The sequence below is a fragment of the Triturus cristatus genome, chromosome 12 (genome assembly GCF_964204655.1).
Source record: "Triturus cristatus chromosome 12, aTriCri1.1, whole genome shotgun sequence".
Classification (NCBI taxonomy): domain Eukaryota; kingdom Metazoa; phylum Chordata; class Amphibia; order Caudata; family Salamandridae; genus Triturus; species Triturus cristatus.
The window spans coordinates 219,134,092-219,157,054 of record NC_140595.1 but is presented as its reverse complement, the minus strand read 5'-3'; the positions used below and the strand labels follow the sequence as shown (position 1 = coordinate 219,157,054).

At 45.3% G+C, this 22,963-nt stretch overlaps 24 non-coding genes across 24 annotated transcripts; all 24 read left to right on the top strand.

Moving 5' to 3' along the window:
* Positions 1-40: 40 nt before the first annotated feature.
* Positions 41-155, top strand: LOC146775710 (U5 spliceosomal RNA). The gene has a single exon (XR_014973563.1). It is a non-coding gene; the product is annotated as a U5 spliceosomal RNA (small nuclear RNA).
* Positions 156-1,007: 852 nt separating this feature from the next.
* LOC146775709 (U5 spliceosomal RNA) lies at positions 1,008-1,122 on the top strand. The gene has a single exon (XR_014973562.1). It is a non-coding gene; the product is annotated as a U5 spliceosomal RNA (small nuclear RNA).
* Positions 1,123-1,974: 852 nt separating this feature from the next.
* Positions 1,975-2,089, top strand: LOC146775708 (U5 spliceosomal RNA). The gene has a single exon (XR_014973561.1). It is a non-coding gene; the product is annotated as a U5 spliceosomal RNA (small nuclear RNA).
* Positions 2,090-2,941: 852 nt separating this feature from the next.
* Positions 2,942-3,056, top strand: LOC146775707 (U5 spliceosomal RNA). The gene has a single exon (XR_014973560.1). It is a non-coding gene; the product is annotated as a U5 spliceosomal RNA (small nuclear RNA).
* Positions 3,057-3,908: 852 nt separating this feature from the next.
* LOC146775706 (U5 spliceosomal RNA) lies at positions 3,909-4,023 on the top strand. The gene has a single exon (XR_014973558.1). It is a non-coding gene; the product is annotated as a U5 spliceosomal RNA (small nuclear RNA).
* An 865-nt stretch (positions 4,024-4,888) lies between these two features.
* Positions 4,889-5,003, top strand: LOC146775705 (U5 spliceosomal RNA). Its single transcript, XR_014973557.1, has one exon. It is a non-coding gene; the product is annotated as a U5 spliceosomal RNA (small nuclear RNA).
* Positions 5,004-5,855: 852 nt separating this feature from the next.
* Positions 5,856-5,970, top strand: LOC146775704 (U5 spliceosomal RNA). Its single transcript, XR_014973809.1, has one exon. It is a non-coding gene; the product is annotated as a U5 spliceosomal RNA (small nuclear RNA).
* An 852-nt stretch (positions 5,971-6,822) lies between these two features.
* Positions 6,823-6,937, top strand: LOC146775703 (U5 spliceosomal RNA). Its single transcript, XR_014973556.1, has one exon. It is a non-coding gene; the product is annotated as a U5 spliceosomal RNA (small nuclear RNA).
* An 852-nt stretch (positions 6,938-7,789) lies between these two features.
* On the top strand, positions 7,790-7,904 carry LOC146775702 (U5 spliceosomal RNA). Its single transcript, XR_014973555.1, has one exon. It is a non-coding gene; the product is annotated as a U5 spliceosomal RNA (small nuclear RNA).
* Positions 7,905-8,756: 852 nt separating this feature from the next.
* On the top strand, positions 8,757-8,871 carry LOC146775701 (U5 spliceosomal RNA). Its single transcript, XR_014973554.1, has one exon. It is a non-coding gene; the product is annotated as a U5 spliceosomal RNA (small nuclear RNA).
* An 865-nt stretch (positions 8,872-9,736) lies between these two features.
* LOC146775700 (U5 spliceosomal RNA) lies at positions 9,737-9,851 on the top strand. Its single transcript, XR_014973553.1, has one exon. It is a non-coding gene; the product is annotated as a U5 spliceosomal RNA (small nuclear RNA).
* An 852-nt stretch (positions 9,852-10,703) lies between these two features.
* On the top strand, positions 10,704-10,818 carry LOC146775699 (U5 spliceosomal RNA). The gene has a single exon (XR_014973552.1). It is a non-coding gene; the product is annotated as a U5 spliceosomal RNA (small nuclear RNA).
* An 854-nt stretch (positions 10,819-11,672) lies between these two features.
* LOC146775698 (U5 spliceosomal RNA) lies at positions 11,673-11,787 on the top strand. Its single transcript, XR_014973551.1, has one exon. It is a non-coding gene; the product is annotated as a U5 spliceosomal RNA (small nuclear RNA).
* An 852-nt stretch (positions 11,788-12,639) lies between these two features.
* LOC146775697 (U5 spliceosomal RNA) lies at positions 12,640-12,754 on the top strand. Its single transcript, XR_014972870.1, has one exon. It is a non-coding gene; the product is annotated as a U5 spliceosomal RNA (small nuclear RNA).
* An 852-nt stretch (positions 12,755-13,606) lies between these two features.
* Positions 13,607-13,721, top strand: LOC146775696 (U5 spliceosomal RNA). Its single transcript, XR_014973550.1, has one exon. It is a non-coding gene; the product is annotated as a U5 spliceosomal RNA (small nuclear RNA).
* An 865-nt stretch (positions 13,722-14,586) lies between these two features.
* Positions 14,587-14,701, top strand: LOC146775695 (U5 spliceosomal RNA). Its single transcript, XR_014973549.1, has one exon. It is a non-coding gene; the product is annotated as a U5 spliceosomal RNA (small nuclear RNA).
* An 852-nt stretch (positions 14,702-15,553) lies between these two features.
* LOC146775694 (U5 spliceosomal RNA) lies at positions 15,554-15,668 on the top strand. The gene has a single exon (XR_014973808.1). It is a non-coding gene; the product is annotated as a U5 spliceosomal RNA (small nuclear RNA).
* An 852-nt stretch (positions 15,669-16,520) lies between these two features.
* On the top strand, positions 16,521-16,635 carry LOC146775693 (U5 spliceosomal RNA). The gene has a single exon (XR_014973547.1). It is a non-coding gene; the product is annotated as a U5 spliceosomal RNA (small nuclear RNA).
* An 852-nt stretch (positions 16,636-17,487) lies between these two features.
* Positions 17,488-17,602, top strand: LOC146775692 (U5 spliceosomal RNA). The gene has a single exon (XR_014973546.1). It is a non-coding gene; the product is annotated as a U5 spliceosomal RNA (small nuclear RNA).
* An 852-nt stretch (positions 17,603-18,454) lies between these two features.
* LOC146775691 (U5 spliceosomal RNA) lies at positions 18,455-18,569 on the top strand. The gene has a single exon (XR_014973545.1). It is a non-coding gene; the product is annotated as a U5 spliceosomal RNA (small nuclear RNA).
* An 865-nt stretch (positions 18,570-19,434) lies between these two features.
* Positions 19,435-19,549, top strand: LOC146775690 (U5 spliceosomal RNA). Its single transcript, XR_014973544.1, has one exon. It is a non-coding gene; the product is annotated as a U5 spliceosomal RNA (small nuclear RNA).
* Positions 19,550-20,401: 852 nt separating this feature from the next.
* On the top strand, positions 20,402-20,516 carry LOC146775689 (U5 spliceosomal RNA). The gene has a single exon (XR_014973543.1). It is a non-coding gene; the product is annotated as a U5 spliceosomal RNA (small nuclear RNA).
* An 852-nt stretch (positions 20,517-21,368) lies between these two features.
* On the top strand, positions 21,369-21,482 carry LOC146775688 (U5 spliceosomal RNA). The gene has a single exon (XR_014973907.1). It is a non-coding gene; the product is annotated as a U5 spliceosomal RNA (small nuclear RNA).
* An 852-nt stretch (positions 21,483-22,334) lies between these two features.
* Positions 22,335-22,449, top strand: LOC146775687 (U5 spliceosomal RNA). The gene has a single exon (XR_014973542.1). It is a non-coding gene; the product is annotated as a U5 spliceosomal RNA (small nuclear RNA).
* The last annotated feature ends 514 nt before the right edge of the window (positions 22,450-22,963 follow it).

Sequence of the window (22,963 nt, the reverse complement as noted above, 5' to 3'; positions counted from 1 at the left end):
TTGATGTGCCGCCACTTACCCTAGAGAGCTATATTGTCACTTACTCTGGTTTCTCTTCAAAACGAAAAAATCTTTCGCCTTTTACTAAAGATTTCCGTGGAGAGGAACATTTAAGAGTTTATTCAATTTTTTTAAGCCTTGCCACAGGTGAGGCTGTTTATCATTTGTTTAAAAGAAAAGCATTAGAAGTTGGGGAATATCCAGCAATTGCCTGCTGCTTTTTTGGGGGACATGAGTTTGGTGTTTTATTCCTGAGCTCTCTGCTTGCTCATTTGCATAAACAGAGTGCAGGAGAGGTGCCTCATGGGAAAGAGCTTGTGCAGTGCATGAGATTGCTTTTCTTGACTGACTTGAAACTTCACGATCGCAGGCAGTATATTTTCTTATCTCCCAAAGATCCTGCTGCCAGATCCCAGAGGTCACCCTCCTTTTTAAAGGTGGGACCAAGACTCATGCTGTGCTTTTCATAGGGCTTGCCCGTTATTTGTGCCCGTTCGAGGTGCCCTGAGAGGTCGCCAATCCTGAGTCAGCTTCCTCTCAGGTAGACTTGAAGGGGCACGTCAGACTTGTTTCACGTGTCTCCAGCCTAGACAGATATATCCTTCTATATTCAGGTTTAATGAAAGTACGTGTGAAAAAGGCACATACGGTGCATGGCTATGTGTAGAGCGTGTTGAAAGCGTAAAATGGCTAGGGGACAAAAGGCCTACAGTGCCACTTAACTAAAAGCCTGATTCACATTTCCTGTTCCCCTTCCCCAGCAGCCCCGACAACTCCTAATGAGCTGAGGTGAGTACAAAAGAAATTTGCATATTCCCAGACATACACATGTGAACAGTCCACCTTTTTGTACCTTGAGCAGAGACTTTGAAATGTTGGCCTGTTTTGCCCACCGGCCTGGTTCTCGCCCTCTTTCTTAGAGCCTGAAAATACCTTTCAGGTCCTCACCCTCGCAATGACAGGGTCTTTGATGTGCCGCCACTTACCCTAGAGAGCTATATTGTCACTTACTCTGGTTTCTCTTCAAAACGAAAAAATCTTTCGCCTTTTACTAAAGATTTCCGTGGAGAGGAACATTTAAGAGTTTATTCAATTTTTTTAAGCCTTGCCACAGGTGAGGCTGTTTATCATTTGTTTAAAAGAAAAGCATTAGAAGTTGGGGAATATCCAGCAATTGTCTGCTGCTTTTTTGGGGGACATGAGTTTGGTGTTTTATTCCTGAGCTCTCTGCTTGCTCATTTGCATAAACAGAGTGCAGGAGAGGTGCCTCATGGGAAAGAGCTTGTGCAGTGCATGAGATTGCTTTTCTTGACTGACTTGAAACTTCACGATCGCAGGCAGTATATTTTCTTATCTCCCAAAGATCCTGCTGCCAGATCCCAGAGGTCACCCTCCTTTTTAAAGGTGGGACCAAGACTCATGCTGTGCTTTTCATAGGGCTTGCCCGTTATTTGTGCCCGTTCGAGGTGCCCTGAGAGGTCGCCAATCCTGAGTCAGCTTCCTCTCAGGTAGACTTGAAGGGGCACGTCAGACTTGTTTCACGTGTCTCCAGCCTAGACAGATATATCCTTCTATATTCAGGTTTAATGAAAGTACGTGTGAAAAAGGCACATACGGTGCATGTCTATGTGTAGAGCGTGTTGAAAGCGTAAAATGGCTAGGGGACAAAAGGCCTACAGTGCCACTTAACTAAAAGCCTGATTCACATTTCCTGTTCCCCTTCCCCAGCAGCCCCGACAACTCCTAATGAGCTGAGGTGAGTACAAAAGAAATTTGCATATTCCCAGACATACACATGTGAACAGTCCACCTTTTTGTACCTTGAGCAGAGACTTTGAAATGTTGGCCTGTTTTGCCCACCGGCCTGGTTCTCGCCCTCTTTCTTAGAGCCTGAAAATACCTTTCAGGTCCTCACCCTCGCAATGACAGGGTCTTTGATGTGCCGCCACTTACCCTAGAGAGCTATATTGTCACTTACTCTGGTTTCTCTTCAAAACGAAAAAATCTTTCGCCTTTTACTAAAGATTTCCGTGGAGAGGAACATTTAAGAGTTTATTCAATTTTTTTAAGCCTTGCCACAGGTGAGGCTGTTTATCATTTGTTTAAAAGAAAAGCATTAGAAGTTGGGGAATATCCAGCAATTGTCTGCTGCTTTTTTGGGGGACATGAGTTTGGTGTTTTATTCCTGAGCTCTCTGCTTGCTCATTTGCATAAACAGAGTGCAGGAGAGGTGCCTCATGGGAAAGAGCTTGTGCTGTGCATGAGATTGCTTTTCTTGACTGACTTGAAACTTCACGATCGCAGGCAGTATATTTTCTTATCTCCCAAAGATCCTGCTGCCAGATCCCAGAGGTCACCCTCCTTTTTAAAGGTGGGACCAAGACTCATGCTGTGCTTTTCATAGGGCTTGCCCGTTATTTGTGCCCGTTCGAGGTGCCCTGAGAGGTCGCCAATCCTGAGTCAGCTTCCTCTCAGGTAGACTTGAAGGGGCACGTCAGACGTGTTTCACGTGTCTCCAGCCTAGACAGATATATCCTTCTATATTCAGGTTTAATGAAAGTACGTGTGAAAAAGGCACATACGGTGCATGGCTATGTGTAGAGCGTGTTGAAAGCGTAAAATGGCTAGGGGACAAAAGGCCTACAGTGCCACTTAACTAAAAGCCTGATTCACATTTCCTGTTCCCCTTCCCCAGCAGCCCCGACAACTCCTAATGAGCTGAGGTGAGTACAAAAGAAATTTGCATATTCCCAGACATACACATGTGAACAGTCCACCTTTTTGTACCTTGAGCAGAGACTTTGAAATGTTGGCCTGTTTTGCCCACCGGCCTGGTTCTCGCCCTCTTTCTTAGAGCCTGAAAATACCTTTCAGGTCCTCACCCTCGCAATGACAGGGTCTTTGATGTGCCGCCACTTACCCTAGAGAGCTATATTGTCACTTACTCTGGTTTCTCTTCAAAACGAAAAAATCTTTCGCCTTTTACTAAAGATTTCCGTGGAGAGGAACATTTAAGAGTTTATTCAATTTTTTTAAGCCTTGCCACAGGTGAGGCTGTTTATCATTTGTTTAAAAGAAAAGCATTAGAAGTTGGGGAATATCCAGCAATTGTCTGCTGCTTTTTTGGGGGACATGAGTTTGGTGTTTTATTCCTGAGCTCTCTGCTTGCTCATTTGCATAAACAGAGTGCAGGAGAGGTGCCTCATGGGAAAGAGCTTGTGCAGTGCATGAGATTGCTTTTCTTGACTGACTTGAAACTTCACGATCGCAGGCAGTATATTTTCTTATCTCCCAAAGATCCTGCTGCCAGATCCCAGAGGTCACCCTCCTTTTTAAAGGTGGGACCAAGACTCATGCTGTGCTTTTCATAGGGCTTGCCCGTTATTTGTGCCCGTTCGAGGTGCCCTGAGAGGTCGCCAATCCTGAGTCAGCTTCCTCTCAGGTAGACTTGAAGGGGCACGTCAGACTTGTTTCACGTGTCTCCAGCCTAGACAGATATATCCTTCTATATTCAGGTTTAATGAAAGTACGTGTGAAAAAGGCACATACGGTGCATGGCTATGTGTAGAGCGTGTTGAAAGCGTAAAATGGCTAGGGGACAAAAGGCCTAGAGAGCCACTTAACTAAAAGCCTGATTCACATTTCCTGTTCCCCTTCCCCAGCAGCCCCGACAACTCCTAATGAGCTGAGGTGAGTACAAAAGAAATTTGCATATTCCCAGACATACACATGTGAACAGTCCACCTTTTTGTACCTTGAGCAGAGACTTTGAAATGTTGGCCTGTTTTGCCCACCGGCCTGGTTCTCGCCCTCTTTCGTAGAGCCTGAAAATACCTTTCAGGTCCTCACCCTCGCAATGACAGGGTCTTTGATGTGCCGCCACTTACCCTAGAGAGCTATATTGTCACTTACTCTGGTTTCTCTTCAAAACGAAAAAATCTTTCGCCTTTTACTAAAGATTTCCGTGGAGAGGAACATTTAAGAGTTTATTCAATTTTTTTAAGCCTTGCCACAGGTGAGGCTGTTTATCATTTGTTTAAAAGAAAAGCATTAGAAGTTGGGGAATATCCAGCAATTGTCTGCTGCTTTTTTGGGGGACATGAGTTTGGTGTTTTATTCCTGAGGTCTCTGCTTGCTCATTTGCATAAACAGAGTGCAGGAGAGGTGCCTCATGGGAAAGAGCTTGTGCAGTGCATGAGATTGCTTTTCTTGACTGACTTGAAACTTCACGATCGCAGGCAGTATATTTTCTTATCTCCCAAAGATCCTGCTGCCAGATCCCAGAGGTCACCCTCCTTTTTAAAGGTGGGACCAAGACTCATGCTGTGCTTTTCATAGGGCTTGCCCGTTATTTGTGCCCGTTATTTGTGCCCGTTAGAGGTGCCCTGAGAGGTCGCCAATCCTGAGTCAGCTTCCTCTCAGGTAGACTTGAAGGGGCACGTCAGACTTGTTTCACGTGTCTCCAGCCTAGACAGATATATCCTTCTATATTCAGGTTTAATGAAAGTACGTGTGAAAAAGGCACATACGGTGCATGGCTATGTGTAGAGCGTGTTGAAAGCGTAAAATGGCTAGGGGACAAAAGGCCTACAGTGCCACTTAACTAAAAGCCTGATTCACATTTCCTGTTCCCCTTCCCCAGCAGCCCCGACAACTCCTAATGAGCTGAGGTGAGTACAAAAGAAATTTGCATATTCCCAGACATACACATGTGAACAGTCCACCTTTTTGTACCTTGAGCAGAGACTTTGAAATGTTGGCCTGTTTTGCCCACCGGCCTGGTTCTCGCCCTCTTTCTTAGAGCCTGAAAATACCTTTCAGGTCCTCACCCTCGCAATGACAGGGTCTTTGATGTGCCGCCACTTACCCTAGAGAGCTATATTGTCACTTACTCTGGTTTCTCTTCAAAACGAAAAAATCTTTCGCCTTTTACTAAAGATTTCCGTGGAGAGGAACATTTAAGAGTTTATTCAATTTTTTTAAGCCTTGCCACAGGTGAGGCTGTTTATCATTTGTTTAAAAGAAAAGCATTAGAAGTTGGGGAATATCCAGCAATTGTCTGCTGCTTTTTTGGGGGACATGAGTTTGGTGTTTTATTCCTGAGCTCTCTGCTTGCTCATTTGCATAAACAGAGTGCAGGAGAGGTGCCTCATGGGAAAGAGCTTGTGCAGTGCATGAGATTGCTTTTCTTGACTGACTTGAAACTTCACGATCGCAGGCAGTATATTTTCTTATCTCCCAAAGATCCTGCTGCCAGATCCCAGAGGTCACCCTCCTTTTTAAAGGTGGGACCAAGACTCATGCTGTGCTTTTCATAGGGCTTGCCCGTTATTTGTGCCCGTTCGAGGTGCCCTGAGAGGTCGCCAATCCTGAGTCAGCTTCCTCTCAGGTAGACTTGAAGGGGCACGTCAGACTTGTTTCACGTGTCTCCAGCCTAGACAGATATATCCTTCTATATTCAGGTTTAATGAAAGTACGTGTGAAAAAGGCACATACGGTGCATGGCTATGTGTAGAGCGTGTTGAAAGCGTAAAATGGCTAGGGGACAAAAGGCCTACAGTGCCACTTAACTAAAAGCCTGATTCACATTTCCTGTTCCCCTTCCCCAGCAGCCCCGACAACTCCTAATGAGCTGAGGTGAGTACAAAAGAAATTTGCATATTCCCAGACATACACATGTGAACAGTCCACCTTTTTGTACCTTGAGCAGAGACTTTGAAATGTTGGCCTGTTTTGCCCACCGGCCTGGTTCTCGCCCTCTTTCTTAGAGCCTGAAAATACCTTTCAGGTCCTCACCCTCGCAATGACAGGGTCTTTGATGTGCCGCCACTTACCCTAGAGAGCTATATTGTCACTTACTCTGGTTTTTCTTCAAAACGAAAAAATCTTTCGCCTTTTACTAAAGATTTCCGTGGAGAGGAACATTTAAGAGTTTATTCAATTTTTTTAAGCCTTGCCACAGGTGAGGCTGTTTATCATTTGTTTAAAAGAAAAGCATTAGAAGTTGGGGAATATCCAGCAATTGCCTGCTGCTTTTTTGGGGGACTTGAGTTTGGTGTTTTATTCCTGAGCTCTCTGCTTGCTCATTTGCATAAACAGAGTGCAGGAGAGGTGCCTCATGGGAAAGAGCTTGTGCAGTGCATGAGATTGCTTTTCTTGACTGACTTGAAACTTCACGATCGCAGGCAGTATATTTTCTTATCTCCCAAAGATCCTGCTGCCAGATCCCAGAGGTCACCCTCCTTTTTAAAGGTGGGACCAAGACTCATGCTGTGCTTTTCATAGGGCTTGCCCGTTATTTGTGCCCGTTCGAGGTGCCCTGAGAGGTCGCCAATCCTGAGTCAGCTTCCTCTCAGGTAGACTTGAAGGGGCACGTCAGACTTGTTTCACGTGTCTCCAGCCTAGACAGATATATCCTTCTATATTCAGGTTTAATGAAAGTACGTGTGAAAAAGGCACATACGGTGCATGGCTATGTGTAGAGCGTGTTGAAAGCGTAAAATGGCTAGGGGACAAAAGGCCTACAGTGCCACTTAACTAAAAGCCTGATTCACATTTCCTGTTCCCCTTCCCCAGCAGCCCCGACAACTCCTAATGAGCTGAGGTGAGTACAAAAGAAATTTGCATATTCCCAGACATACACATGTGAACAGTCCACCTTTTTGTACCTTGAGCAGAGACTTTGAAATGTTGGCCTGTTTTGCCCACCGGCCTGGTTCTCGCCCTCTTTCTTAGAGCCTGAAAATACCTTTCAGGTCCTCACCCTCGCAATGACAGGGTCTTTGATGTGCCGCCACTTACCCTAGAGAGCTATATTGTCACTTACTCTGGTTTCTCTTCAAAACGAAAAAATCTTTCGCCTTTTACTAAAGATTTCCGTGGAGAGGAACATTTAAGAGTTTATTCAATTTTTTTAAGCCTTGCCACAGGTGAGGCTGTTTATCATTTGTTTAAAAGAAAAGCATTAGAAGTTGGGGAATATCCAGCAATTGTCTGCTGCTTTTTTGGGGGACATGAGTTTGGTGTTTTATTCCTGAGCTCTCTGCTTGCTCATTTGCATAAACAGAGTGCAGGAGAGGTGCCTCATGGGAAAGAGCTTGTGCAGTGCATGAGATTGCTTTTCTTGACTGACTTGAAACTTCACGATCGCAGGCAGTATATTTTCTTATCTCCCAAAGATCCTGCTGCCAGATCCCAGAGGTCACCCTCCTTTTTAAAGGTGGGACCAAGACTCATGCTGTGCTTTTCATAGGGCTTGCCCGTTATTTGTGCCCGTTCGAGGTGCCCTGAGAGGTCGCCAATCCTGAGTCAGCTTCCTCTCAGGTAGACTTGAAGGGGCACGTCAGACTTGTTTCACGTGTCTCCAGCCTAGACAGATATATCCTTCTATATTCAGGTTTAATGAAAGTACGTGTGAAAAAGGCACATACGGTGCATGGCTATGTGTAGAGCGTGTTGAAAGCGTAAAATGGCTAGGGGACAAAAGGCCTAGAGAGCCACTTAACTAAAAGCCTGATTCACATTTCCTGTTCCCCTTCCCCAGCAGCCCCGACAACTCCTAATGAGCTGAGGTGAGTACAAAAGAAATTTGCATATTCCCAGACATACACATGTGAACAGTCCACCTTTTTGTACCTTGAGCAGAGACTTTGAAATGTTGGCCTGTTTTGCCCACCGGCCTGGTTCTCGCCCTCTTTCGTAGAGCCTGAAAATACCTTTCAGGTCCTCACCCTCGCAATGACAGGGTCTTTGATGTGCCGCCACTTACCCTAGAGAGCTATATTGTCACTTACTCTGGTTTCTCTTCAAAACGAAAAAATCTTTCGCCTTTTACTAAAGATTTCCGTGGAGAGGAACATTTAAGAGTTTATTCAATTTTTTTAAGCCTTGCCACAGGTGAGGCTGTTTATCATTTGTTTAAAAGAAAAGCATTAGAAGTTGGGGAATATCCAGCAATTGTCTGCTGCTTTTTTGGGGGACATGAGTTTGGTGTTTTATTCCTGAGCGCTCTGCTTGCTCATTTGCATAAACAGAGTGCAGGAGAGGTGCCTCATGGGAAAGAGCTTGTGCAGTGCATGAGATTGCTTTTCTTGACTGACTTGAAACTTCACGATCGCAGGCAGTATATTTTCTTACCTCCCAAAGATCCTGCTGCCAGATCCCAGAGGTCACCCTCCTTTTTAAAGGTGGGACCAAGACTCATGCTGTGCTTTTCATAGGGCTTGCCCGTTATTTGTGCCCGTTCGAGGTGCCCTGAGAGGTCGCCAATCCTGAGTCAGCTTCCTCTCAGGTAGACTTGAAGGGGCACGTCAGACTTGTTTCACGTGTCTCCAGCCTAGACAGATATATCCTTCTATATTCAGGTTTAATGAAAGTACGTGTGAAAAAGGCACATACGGTGCATGGCTATGTGTAGAGCGTGTTGAAAGCGTAAAATGGCTAGGGGACAAAAGGCCTACAGTGCCACTTAACTAAAAGCCTGATTCACATTTGCTGTTCCCCTTCCCCAGCAGCCCCGACAACTCCTAATGAGCTGAGGTGAGTACAAAAGAAATTTGCATATTCCCAGACATACACATGTGAACAGTCCACCTTTTTGTACCTTGAGCAGAGACTTTGAAATGTTGGCCTGTTTTGCCCACCGGCCTGGTTCTCGCCCTCTTTCTTAGAGCCTGAAAATACCTTTCAGGTCCTCACCCTCGCAATGACAGGGTCTTTGATGTGCCGCCACTTACCCTAGAGAGCTATATTGTCACTTACTCTGGTTTCTCTTCAAAACGAAAAAATCTTTCGCCTTTTACTAAAGATTTCCGTGGAGAGGAACATTTAAGAGTTTATTCAATTTTTTTAAGCCTTGCCACAGGTGAGGCTGTTTATCATTTGTTTAAAAGAAAAGCATTAGAAGTTGGGGAATATCCAGCAATTGTCTACTGCTTTTTTGGGGGACATGAGTTTGGTGTTTTATTCCTGAGGTCTCTGCTTGCTCATTTGCATAAACAGAGTGCAGGAGAGGTGCCTCATGGGAAAGAGCTTGTGCAGTGCATGAGATTGCTTTTCTTGACTGACTTGAAACTTCACGATCGCAGGCAGTATATTTTCTTATCTCCCAAAGATCCTGCTGCCAGATCCCAGAGGTCACCCTCCTTTTTAAAGGTGGGACCAAGACTCATGCTGTGCTTTTCATAGGGCTTGCCCGTTATTTGTGCCCGTTATTTGTGCCCGTTAGAGGTGCCCTGAGAGGTCGCCAATCCTGAGTCAGCTTCCTCTCAGGTAGACTTGAAGGGGCACGTCAGACTTGTTTCACGTGTCTCCAGCCTAGACAGATATATCCTTCTATATTCAGGTTTAATGAAAGTACGTGTGAAAAAGGCACATACGGTGCATGGCTATGTGTAGAGCGTGTTGAAAGCGTAAAATGGCTAGGGGACAAAAGGCCTACAGTGCCACTTAACTAAAAGCCTGATTCACATTTGCTGTTCCCCTTCCCCAGCAGCCCCGACAACTCCTAATGAGCTGAGGTGAGTACAAAAGAAATTTGCATATTCCCAGACATACACATGTGAACAGTCCACCTTTTTGTACCTTGAGCAGAGACTTTGAAATGTTGGCCTGTTTTGCCCACCGGCCTGGTTCTCGCCCTCTTTCTTAGAGCCTGAAAATACCTTTCAGGTCCTCACCCTCGCAATGACAGGGTCTTTGATGTGCCGCCACTTACCCTAGAGAGCTATATTGTCACTTACTCTGGTTTCTCTTCAAAACGAAAAAATCTTTCGCCTTTTACTAAAGATTTCCGTGGAGAGGAACATTTAAGAGTTTATTCAATTTTTTTAAGCCTTGCCACAGGTGAGGCTGTTTATCATTTGTTTAAAAGAAAAGCATTAGAAGTTGGGGAATATCCAGCAATTGCCTGCTGCTTTTTTGGGGGACATGAGTTTGGTGTTTTATTCCTGAGCTCTCTGCTTGCTCATTTGCATAAACAGAGTGCAGGAGAGGTGCCTCATGGGAAAGAGCTTGTGCAGTGCATGAGATTGCTTTTCTTGACTGACTTGAAACTTCACGATCGCAGGCAGTATATTTTCTTATCTCCCAAAGATCCTGCTGCCAGATCCCAGAGGTCACCCTCCTTTTTAAAGGTGGGACCAAGACTCATGCTGTGCTTTTCATAGGGCTTGCCCGTTATTTGTGCCCGTTCGAGGTGCCCTGAGAGGTCGCCAATCCTGAGTCAGCTTCCTCTCAGGTAGACTTGAAGGGGCACGTCAGACTTGTTTCACGTGTCTCCAGCCTAGACAGATATATCCTTCTATATTCAGGTTTAATGAAAGTACGTGTGAAAAAGGCACATACGGTGCATGGCTATGTGTAGAGCGTGTTGAAAGCGTAAAATGGCTAGGGGACAAAAGGCCTACAGTGCCACTTAACTAAAAGCCTGATTCACATTTCCTGTTCCCCTTCCCCAGCAGCCCCGACAACTCCTAATGAGCTGAGGTGAGTACAAAAGAAATTTGCATATTCCCAGACATACACATGTGAACAGTCCACCTTTTTGTACCTTGAGCAGAGACTTTGAAATGTTGGCCTGTTTTGCCCACCGGCCTGGTTCTCGCCCTCTTTCTTAGAGCCTGAAAATACCTTTCAGGTCCTCACCCTCGCAATGACAGGGTCTTTGATGTGCCGCCACTTACCCTAGAGAGCTATATTGTCACTTACTCTGGTTTCTCTTCAAAACGAAAAAATCTTTCGCCTTTTACTAAAGATTTCCGTGGAGAGGAACATTTAAGAGTTTATTCAATTTTTTTAAGCCTTGCCACAGGTGAGGCTGTTTATCATTTGTTTAAAAGAAAAGCATTAGAAGTTGGGGAATATCCAGCAATTGTCTGCTGCTTTTTTGGGGGACATGAGTTTGGTGTTTTATTCCTGAGCTCTCTGCTTGCTCATTTGCATAAACAGAGTGCAGGAGAGGTGCCTCATGGGAAAGAGCTTGTGCAGTGCATGAGATTGCTTTTCTTGACTGACTTGAAACTTCACGATCGCAGGCAGTATATTTTCTTATCTCCCAAAGATCCTGCTGCCAGATCCCAGAGGTCACCCTCCTTTTTAAAGGTGGGACCAAGACTCATGCTGTGCTTTTCATAGGGCTTGCCCGTTATTTGTGCCCGTTCGAGGTGCCCTGAGAGGTCGCCAATCCTGAGTCAGCTTCCTCTCAGGTAGACTTGAAGGGGCACGTCAGACTTGTTTCACGTGTCTCCAGCCTAGACAGATATATCCTTCTATATTCAGGTTTAATGAAAGTACGTGTGAAAAAGGCACATACGGTGCATGTCTATGTGTAGAGCGTGTTGAAAGCGTAAAATGGCTAGGGGACAAAAGGCCTACAGTGCCACTTAACTAAAAGCCTGATTCACATTTCCTGTTCCCCTTCCCCAGCAGCCCCGACAACTCCTAATGAGCTGAGGTGAGTACAAAAGAAATTTGCATATTCCCAGACATACACATGTGAACAGTCCACCTTTTTGTACCTTGAGCAGAGACTTTGAAATGTTGGCCTGTTTTGCCCACCGGCCTGGTTCTCGCCCTCTTTCTTAGAGCCTGAAAATACCTTTCAGGTCCTCACCCTCGCAATGACAGGGTCTTTGATGTGCCGCCACTTACCCTAGAGAGCTATATATTGTCACTTACTCTGGTTTCTCTTCAAAACGAAAAAATCTTTCGCCTTTTACTAAAGATTTCCGTGGAGAGGAACATTTAAGAGTTTATTCAATTTTTTTAAGCCTTGCCACAGGTGAGGCTGTTTATCATTTGTTTAAAAGAAAAGCATTAGAAGTTGGGGAATATCCAGCAATTGTCTGCTGCTTTTTTGGGGGACATGAGTTTGGTGTTTTATTCCTGAGCTCTCTGCTTGCTCATTTGCATAAACAGAGTGCAGGAGAGGTGCCTCATGGGAAAGAGCTTGTGCTGTGCATGAGATTGCTTTTCTTGACTGACTTGAAACTTCACGATCGCAGGCAGTATATTTTCTTATCTCCCAAAGATCCTGCTGCCAGATCCCAGAGGTCACCCTCCTTTTTAAAGGTGGGACCAAGACTCATGCTGTGCTTTTCATAGGGCTTGCCCGTTATTTGTGCCCGTTCGAGGTGCCCTGAGAGGTCGCCAATCCTGAGTCAGCTTCCTCTCAGGTAGACTTGAAGGGGCACGTCAGACGTGTTTCACGTGTCTCCAGCCTAGACAGATATATCCTTCTATATTCAGGTTTAATGAAAGTACGTGTGAAAAAGGCACATACGGTGCATGGCTATGTGTAGAGCGTGTTGAAAGCGTAAAATGGCTAGGGGACAAAAGGCCTACAGTGCCACTTAACTAAAAGCCTGATTCACATTTCCTGTTCCCCTTCCCCAGCAGCCCCGACAACTCCTAATGAGCTGAGGTGAGTACAAAAGAAATTTGCATATTCCCAGACATACACATGTGAACAGTCCACCTTTTTGTACCTTGAGCAGAGACTTTGAAATGTTGGCCTGTTTTGCCCACCGGCCTGGTTCTCGCCCTCTTTCTTAGAGCCTGAAAATACCTTTCAGGTCCTCACCCTCGCAATGACAGGGTCTTTGATGTGCCGCCACTTACCCTAGAGAGCTATATTGTCACTTACTCTGGTTTCTCTTCAAAACGAAAAAATCTTTCGCCTTTTACTAAAGATTTCCGTGGAGAGGAACATTTAAGAGTTTATTCAATTTTTTTAAGCCTTGTCACAGGTGAGGCTGTTTATCATTTGTTTAAAAGAAAAGCATTAGAAGTTGGGGAATATCCAGCAATTGTCTGCTGCTTTTTTGGGGGACATGAGTTTGGTGTTTTATTCCTGAGCTCTCTGCTTGCTCATTTGCATAAACAGAGTGCAGGAGAGGTGCCTCATGGGAAAGAGCTTGTGCAGTGCATGAGATTGCTTTTCTTGACTGACTTGAAACTTCACGATCGCAGGCAGTATATTTTCTTATCTCCCAAAGATCCTGCTGCCAGATCCCAGAGGTCACCCTCCTTTTTAAAGGTGGGACCAAGACTCATGCTGTGCTTTTCATAGGGCTTGCCCGTTATTTGTGCCCGTTCGAGGTGCCCTGAGAGGTCGCCAATCCTGAGTCAGCTTCCTCTCAGGTAGACTTGAAGGGGCACGTCAGACTTGTTTCACGTGTCTCCAGCCTAGACAGATATATCCTTCTATATTCAGGTTTAATGAAAGTACGTGTGAAAAAGGCACATACGGTGCATGGCTATGTGTAGAGCGTGTTGAAAGCGTAAAATGGCTAGGGGACAAAAGGCCTAGAGAGCCACTTAACTAAAAGCCTGATTCACATTTCCTGTTCCCCTTCCCCAGCAGCCCCGACAACTCCTAATGAGCTGAGGTGAGTACAAAAGAAATTTGCATATTCCCAGACATACACATGTGAACAGTCCACCTTTTTGTACCTTGAGCAGAGACTTTGAAATGTTGGCCTGTTTTGCCCACCGGCCTGGTTCTCGCCCTCTTTCGTAGAGCCTGAAAATACCTTTCAGGTCCTCACCCTCGCAATGACAGGGTCTTTGATGTGCCGCCACTTACCCTAGAGAGCTATATTGTCACTTACTCTGGTTTCTCTTCAAAACGAAAAAATCTTTCGCCTTTTACTAAAGATTTCCGTGGAGAGGAACATTTAAGAGTTTATTCAATTTTTTTAAGCCTTGCCACAGGTGAGGCTGTTTATCATTTGTTTAAAAGAAAAGCATTAGAAGTTGGGGAATATCCAGCAATTGTCTGCTGCTTTTTTGGGGGACATGAGTTTGGTGTTTTATTCCTGAGGTCTCTGCTTGCTCATTTGCATAAACAGAGTGCAGGAGAGGTGCCTCATGGGAAAGAGCTTGTGCAGTGCATGAGATTGCTTTTCTTGACTGACTTGAAACTTCACGATCGCAGGCAGTATATTTTCTTATCTCCCAAAGATCCTGCTGCCAGATCCCAGAGGTCACCCTCCTTTTTAAAGGTGGGACCAAGACTCATGCTGTGCTTTTCATAGGGCTTGCCCGTTATTTGTGCCCGTTATTTGTGCCCGTTAGAGGTGCCCTGAGAGGTCGCCAATCCTGAGTCAGCTTCCTCTCAGGTAGACTTGAAGGGGCACGTCAGACTTGTTTCACGTGTCTCCAGCCTAGACAGATATATCCTTCTATATTCAGGTTTAATGAAAGTACGTGTGAAAAAGGCACATACGGTGCATGGCTATGTGTAGAGCGTGTTGAAAGCGTAAAATGGCTAGGGGACAAAAGGCCTACAGTGCCACTTAACTAAAAGCCTGATTCACATTTCCTGTTCCCCTTCCCCAGCAGCCCCGACAACTCCTAATGAGCTGAGGTGAGTACAAAAGAAATTTGCATATTCCCAGACATACACATGTGAACAGTCCACCTTTTTGTACCTTGAGCAGAGACTTTGAAATGTTGGCCTGTTTTGCCCACCGGCCTGGTTCTCGCCCTCTTTCTTAGAGCCTGAAAATACCTTTCAGGTCCTCACCCTCGCAATGACAGGGTCTTTGATGTGCCGCCACTTACCCTAGAGAGCTATATTGTCACTTACTCTGGTTTCTCTTCAAAACGAAAAAATCTTTCGCCTTTTACTAAAGATTTCCGTGGAGAGGAACATTTAAGAGTTTATTCAATTTTTTTAAGCCTTGCCACAGGTGAGGCTGTTTATCATTTGTTTAAAAGAAAAGCATTAGAAGTTGGGGAATATCCAGCAATTGTCTGCTGCTTTTTTGGGGGACATGAGTTTGGTGTTTTATTCCTGAGCTCTCTGCTTGCTCATTTGCATAAACAGAGTGCAGGAGAGGTGCCTCATGGGAAAGAGCTTGTGCAGTGCATGAGATTGCTTTTCTTGACTGACTTGAAACTTCACGATCGCAGGCAGTATATTTTCTTATCTCCCAAAGATCCTGCTGCCAGATCCCAGAGGTCACCCTCCTTTTTAAAGGTGGGACCAAGACTCATGCTGTGCTTTTCATAGGGCTTGCCCGTTATTTGTGCCCGTTCGAGGTGCCCTGAGAGGTCGCCAATCCTGAGTCAGCTTCCTCTCAGGTAGACTTGAAGGGGCACGTCAGACTTGTTTCACGTGTCTCCAGCCTAGACAGATATATCCTTCTATATTCAGGTTTAATGAAAGTACGTGTGAAAAAGGCACATACGGTGCATGGCTATGTGTAGAGCGTGTTGAAAGCGTAAAATGGCTAGGGGACAAAAGGCCTACAGTGCCACTTAACTAAAAGCCTGATTCACATTTCCTGTTCCCCTTCCCCAGCAGCCCCGACAACTCCTAATGAGCTGAGGTGAGTACAAAAGAAATTTGCATATTCCCAGACATACACATGTGAACAGTCCACCTTTTTGTACCTTGAGCAGAGACTTTGAAATGTTGGCCTGTTTTGCCCACCGGCCTGGTTCTCGCCCTCTTTCTTAGAGCCTGAAAATACCTTTCAGGTCCTCACCCTCGCAATGACAGGGTCTTTGATGTGCCGCCACTTACCCTAGAGAGCTATATTGTCACTTACTCTGGTTTTTCTTCAAAACGAAAAAATCTTTCGCCTTTTACTAAAGATTTCCGTGGAGAGGAACATTTAAGAGTTTATTCAATTTTTTTAAGCCTTGCCACAGGTGAGGCTGTTTATCATTTGTTTAAAAGAAAAGCATTAGAAGTTGGGGAATATCCAGCAATTGCCTGCTGCTTTTTTGGGGGACTTGAGTTTGGTGTTTTATTCCTGAGCTCTCTGCTTGCTCATTTGCATAAACAGAGTGCAGGAGAGGTGCCTCATGGGAAAGAGCTTGTGCAGTGCATGAGATTGCTTTTCTTGACTGACTTGAAACTTCACGATCGCAGGCAGTATATTTTCTTATCTCCCAAAGATCCTGCTGCCAGATCCCAGAGGTCACCCTCCTTTTTAAAGGTGGGACCAAGACTCATGCTGTGCTTTTCATAGGGCTTGCCCGTTATTTGTGCCCGTTCGAGGTGCCCTGAGAGGTCGCCAATCCTGAGTCAGCTTCCTCTCAGGTAGACTTGAAGGGGCACGTCAGACTTGTTTCACGTGTCTCCAGCCTAGACAGATATATCCTTCTATATTCAGGTTTAATGAAAGTACGTGTGAAAAAGGCACATACGGTGCATGGCTATGTGTAGAGCGTGTTGAAAGCGTAAAATGGCTAGGGGACAAAAGGCCTACAGTGCCACTTAACTAAAAGCCTGATTCACATTTCCTGTTCCCCTTCCCCAGCAGCCCCGACAACTCCTAATGAGCTGAGGTGAGTACAAAAGAAATTTGCATATTCCCAGACATACACATGTGAACAGTCCACCTTTTTGTACCTTGAGCAGAGACTTTGAAATGTTGGCCTGTTTTGCCCACCGGCCTGGTTCTCGCCCTCTTTCTTAGAGCCTGAAAATACCTTTCAGGTCCTCACCCTCGCAATGACAGGGTCTTTGATGTGCCGCCACTTACCCTAGAGAGCTATATTGTCACTTACTCTGGTTTCTCTTCAAAACGAAAAAATCTTTCGCCTTTTACTAAAGATTTCCGTGGAGAGGAACATTTAAGAGTTTATTCAATTTTTTTAAGCCTTGCCACAGGTGAGGCTGTTTATCATTTGTTTAAAAGAAAAGCATTAGAAGTTGGGGAATATCCAGCAATTGTCTGCTGCTTTTTTGGGGGACATGAGTTTGGTGTTTTATTCCTGAGCTCTCTGCTTGCTCATTTGCATAAACAGAGTGCAGGAGAGGTGCCTCATGGGAAAGAGCTTGTGCAGTGCATGAGATTGCTTTTCTTGACTGACTTGAAACTTCACGATCGCAGGCAGTATATTTTCTTATCTCCCAAAGATCCTGCTGCCAGATCCCAGAGGTCACCCTCCTTTTTAAAGGTGGGACCAAGACTCATGCTGTGCTTTTCATAGGGCTTGCCCGTTATTTGTGCCCGTTCGAGGTGCCCTGAGAGGTCGCCAATCCTGAGTCAGCTTCCTCTCAGGTAGACTTGAAGGGGCACGTCAGACTTGTTTCACGTGTCTCCAGCCTAGACAGATATATCCTTCTATATTCAGGTTTAATGAAAGTACGTGTGAAAAAGGCACATACGGTGCATGGCTATGTGTAGAGCGTGTTGAAAGCGTAAAATGGCTAGGGGACAAAAGGCCTAGAGAGCCACTTAACTAAAAGCCTGATTCACATTTCCTGTTCCCCTTCCCCAGCAGCCCCGACAACTCCTAATGAGCTGAGGTGAGTACAAAAGAAATTTGCATATTCCCAGACATACACATGTGAACAGTCCACCTTTTTGTACCTTGAGCAGAGACTTTGAAATGTTGGCCTGTTTTGCCCACCGGCCTGGTTCTCGCCCTCTTTCGTAGAGCCTGAAAATACCTTTCAGGTCCTCACCCTCGCAATGACAGGGTCTTTGATGTGCCGCCACTTACCCTAGAGAGCTATATTGTCACTTACTCTGGTTTCTCTTCAAAACGAAAAAATCTTTCGCCTTTTACTAAAGATTTCCGTGGAGAGGAACATTTAAGAGTTTATTCAATTTTTTTAAGCCTTGCCACAGGTGAGGCTGTTTATCATTTGTTTAAAAGAAAAGCATTAGAAGTTGGGGAATATCCAGCAATTGTCTGCTGCTTTTTTGGGGGACATGAGTTTGGTGTTTTATTCCTGAGCGCTCTGCTTGCTCATTTGCATAAACAGAGTGCAGGAGAGGTGCCTCATGGGAAAGAGCTTGTGCAGTGCATGAGATTGCTTTTCTTGACTGACTTGAAACTTCACGATCGCAGGCAGTATATTTTCTTACCTCCCAAAGATCCTGCTGCCAGATCCCAGAGGTCACCCTCCTTTTTAAAGGTGGGACCAAGACTCATGCTGTGCTTTTCATAGGGCTTGCCCGTTATTTGTGCCCGTTCGAGGTGCCCTGAGAGGTCGCCAATCCTGAGTCAGCTTCCTCTCAGGTAGACTTGAAGGGGCACGTCAGACTTGTTTCACGTGTCTCCAGCCTAGACAGATATATCCTTCTATATTCAGGTTTAATGAAAGTACGTGTGAAAAAGGCACATACGGTGCATGGCTATGTGTAGAGCGTGTTGAAAGCGTAAAATGGCTAGGGGACAAAAGGCCTACAGTGCCACTTAACTAAAAGCCTGATTCACATTTGCTGTTCCCCTTCCCCAGCAGCCCCGACAACTCCTAATGAGCTGAGGTGAGTACAAAAGAAATTTGCATATTCCCAGACATACACATGTGAACAGTCCACCTTTTTGTACCTTGAGCAGAGACTTTGAAATGTTGGCCTGTTTTGCCCACCGGCCTGGTTCTCGCCCTCTTTCTTAGAGCCTGAAAATACCTTTCAGGTCCTCACCCTCGCAATGACAGGGTCTTTGATGTGCCGCCACTTACCCTAGAGAGCTATATTGTCACTTACTCTGGTTTCTCTTCAAAACGAAAAAATCTTTCGCCTTTTACTAAAGATTTCCGTGGAGAGGAACATTTAAGAGTTTATTCAATTTTTTTAAGCCTTGCCACAGGTGAGGCTGTTTATCATTTGTTTAAAAGAAAAGCATTAGAAGTTGGGGAATATCCAGCAATTGTCTACTGCTTTTTTGGGGGACATGAGTTTGGTGTTTTATTCCTGAGGTCTCTGCTTGCTCATTTGCATAAACAGAGTGCAGGAGAGGTGCCTCATGGGAAAGAGCTTGTGCAGTGCATGAGATTGCTTTTCTTGACTGACTTGAAACTTCACGATCGCAGGCAGTATATTTTCTTATCTCCCAAAGATCCTGCTGCCAGATCCCAGAGGTCACCCTCCTTTTTAAAGGTGGGACCAAGACTCATGCTGTGCTTTTCATAGGGCTTGCCCGTTATTTGTGCCCGTTATTTGTGCCCGTTAGAGGTGCCCTGAGAGGTCGCCAATCCTGAGTCAGCTTCCTCTCAGGTAGACTTGAAGGGGCACGTCAGACTTGTTTCACGTGTCTCCAGCCTAGACAGATATATCCTTCTATATTCAGGTTTAATGAAAGTACGTGTGAAAAAGGCACATACGGTGCATGGCTATGTGTAGAGCGTGTTGAAAGCGTAAAATGGCTAGGGGACAAAAGGCCTACAGTGCCACTTAACTAAAAGCCTGATTCACATTTCCTGTTCCCCTTCCCCAGCAGCCCCGACAACTCCTAATGAGCTGAGGTGAGTACAAAAGAAATTTGCATATTCCCAGACATACACATGTGAACAGTCCACCTTTTTGTACCTTGAGCAGAGACTTTGAAATGTTGGCCTGTTTTGCCCACCGGCCTGGTTCTCGCCCTCTTTCTTAGAGCCTGAAAATACCTTTCAGGTCCTCACCCTCGCAATGACAGGGTCTTTGATGTGCCGCCACTTACCCTAGAGAGCTATATTGTCACTTACTCTGGTTTCTCTTCAAAACGAAAAAATCTTTCGCCTTTTACTAAAGATTTCCGTGGAGAGGAACATTTAAGAGTTTATTCAATTTTTTTAAGCCTTGCCACAGGTGAGGCTGTTTATCATTTGTTTAAAAGAAAAGCATTAGAAGTTGGGGAATATCCAGCAATTGTCTGCTGCTTTTTTGGGGGACATGAGTTTGGTGTTTTATTCCTGAGCTCTCTGCTTGCTCATTTGCATAAACAGAGTGCAGGAGAGGTGCCTCATGGGAAAGAGCTTGTGCAGTGCATGAGATTGCTTTTCTTGACTGACTTGAAACTTCACGATCGCAGGCAGTATATTTTCTTATCTCCCAAAGATCCTGCTGCCAGATCCCAGAGGTCACCCTCCTTTTTAAAGGTGGGACCAAGACTCATGCTGTGCTTTTCATAGGGCTTGCCCGTTATTTGTGCCCGTTCGAGGTGCCCTGAGAGGTCGCCAATCCTGAGTCAGCTTCCTCTCAGGTAGACTTGAAGGGGCACGTCAGACTTGTTTCACGTGTCTCCAGCCTAGACAGATATATCCTTCTATATTCAGGTTTAATGAAAGTACGTGTGAAAAAGGCACATACGGTGCATGGCTATGTGTAGAGCGTGTTGAAAGCGTAAAATGGCTAGGGGACAAAAGGCCTACAGTGCCACTTAACTAAAAGCCTGATTCACATTTCCTGTTCCCCTTCCCCAGCAGCCCCGACAACTCCTAATGAGCTGAGGTGAGTACAAAAGAAATTTGCATATTCCCAGACATACACATGTGAACAGTCCACCTTTTTGTACCTTGAGCAGAGACTTTGAAATGTTGGCCTGTTTTGCCCACCGGCCTGGTTCTCGCCCTCTTTCTTAGAGCCTGAAAATACCTTTCAGGTCCTCACCCTCGCAATGACAGGGTCTTTGATGTGCCGCCACTTACCCTAGAGAGCTATATTGTCACTTACTCTGGTTTCTCTTCAAAACGAAAAAATCTTTCGCCTTTTACTAAAGATTTCCGTGGAGAGGAACATTTAAGAGTTTATTCAATTTTTTTAAGCCTTGCCACAGGTGAGGCTGTTTATCATTTGTTTAAAAGAAAAGCATTAGAAGTTGGGGAATATCCAGCAATTGCCTGCTGCTTTTTTGGGGGACTTGAGTTTGGTGTTTTATTCCTGAGCTCTCTGCTTGCTCATTTGCATAAACAGAGTGCAGGAGAGGTGCCTCATGGGAAAGAGCTTGTGCAGTGCATGAGATTGCTTTTCTTGACTGACTTGAAACTTCACGATCGCAGGCAGTATATTTTCTTATCTCCCAAAGATCCTGCTGCCAGATCCCAGAGGTCACCCTCCTTTTTAAAGGTGGGACCAAGACTCATGCTGTGCTTTTCATAGGGCTTGCCCGTTATTTGTGCCCGTTCGAGGTGCCCTGAGAGGTCCCCAATCCTGAGTCAGCTTCCTCTCAGGTAGACTTGAAGGGGCACGTCAGACTTGTTTCACGTGTCTCCAGCCTAGACAGATATATCCTTCTATATTCAGGTTTAATGAAAGTACGTGTGAAAAAGGCACATACGGTGCATGGCTATGTGTAGAGCGTGTTGAAAGCGTAAAATGGCTAGGGGACAAAAGGCCTACAGTGCCACTTAACTAAAAGCCTGATTCACATTTGCTGTTCCCCTTCCCCAGCAGCCCCGACAACTCCTAATGAGCTGAGGTGAGTACAAAAGAAATTTGCATATTCCCAGACATACACATGTGAACAGTCCACCTTTTTGTACCTTGAGCAGAGACTTTGAAATGTTGGCCTGTTTTGCCCACCGGCCTGGTTCTCGCCCTCTTTCTTAGAGCCTGAAAATACCTTTCAGGTCCTCACCCTCGCAATGACAGGGTCTTTGATGTGCCGCCACTTACCCTAGAGAGCTATATTGTCACTTACTCTGGTTTCTCTTCAAAACGAAAAAATCTTTCGCCTTTTACTAAAGATTTCCGTGGAGAGGAACATTTAAGAGTTTATTCAATTTTTTAAGCCTTGCCACAGGTGAGGCTGTTTATCATTTGTTTAAAAGAAAAGCATTAGAAGTTGGGGAATATCCAGCAATTGCCTGCTGCTTTTTTGGGGGACATGAGTTTGGTGTTTTATTCCTGAGCTCTCTGCTTGCTCATTTGCATAAACAGAGTGCAGGAGAGGTGCCTCATGGGAAAGAGCTTGTGCAGTGCATGAGATTGCTTTTCTTGACTGACTTGAAACTTCACGATCGCAGGCAGTATATTTTCTTATCTCCCAAAGATCCTGCTGCCAGATCCCAGAGGTCACCCTCCTTTTTAAAGGTGGGACCAAGACTCATGCTGTGCTTTTCATAGGGCTTGCCCGTTATTTGTGCCCGTTCGAGGTGCCCTGAGAGGTCGCCAATCCTGAGTCAGCTTCCTCTCAGGTAGACTTGAAGGGGCACGTCAGACTTGTTTCACGTGTCTCCAGCCTAGACAGATATATCCTTCTATATTCAGGTTTAATGAAAGTACGTGTGAAAAAGGCACATACGGTGCATGGCTATGTGTAGAGCGTGTTGAAAGCGTAAAATGGCTAGGGGACAAAAGGCCTACAGTGCCACTTAACTAAAAGCCTGATTCACATTTCCTGTTCCCCTTCCCCAGCAGCCCCGACAACTCCTAATGAGCTGAGGTGAGTACAAAAGAAATTTGCATATTCCCAGACATACACATGTGAACAGTCCACCTTTTTGTACCTTGAGCAGAGACTTTGAAATGTTGGCCTGTTTTGCCCACCGGCCTGGTTCTCGCCCTCTTTCTTAGAGCCTGAAAATACCTTTCAGGTCCTCACCCTCGCAATGACAGGGTCTTTGATGTGCCGCCACTTACCCTAGAGAGCTATATTGTCACTTACTCTGGTTTCTCTTCAAAACGAAAAAATCTTTCGCCTTTTACTAAAGATTTCCGTGGAGAGGAACATTTAAGAGTTTATTCAATTTTTTTAAGCCTTGCCACAGGTGAGGCTGTTTATCATTTGTTTAAAAGAAAAGCATTAGAAGTTGGGGAATATCCAGCAATTGTCTGCTGCTTTTTTGGGGGACATGAGTTTGGTGTTTTATTCCTGAGCTCTCTGCTTGCTCATTTGCATAAACAGAGTGCAGGAGAGGTGCCTCATGGGAAAGAGCTTGTGCAGTGCATGAGATTGCTTTTCTTGACTGACTTGAAACTTCACGATCGCAGGCAGTATATTTTCTTATCTCCCAAAGATCCTGCTGCCAGATCCCAGAGGTCACCCTCCTTTTTAAAGGTGGGACCAAGACTCATGCTGTGCTTTTCATAGGGCTTGCCCGTTATTTGTGCCCGTTCGAGGTGCCCTGAGAGGTCGCCAATCCTGAGTCAGCTTCCTCTCAGGTAGACTTGAAGGGGCACGTCAGACTTGTTTCACGTGTCTCCAGCCTAGACAGATATATCCTTCTATATTCAGGTTTAATGAAAGTACGTGTGAAAAAGGCACATACGGTGCATGGCTATGTGTAGAG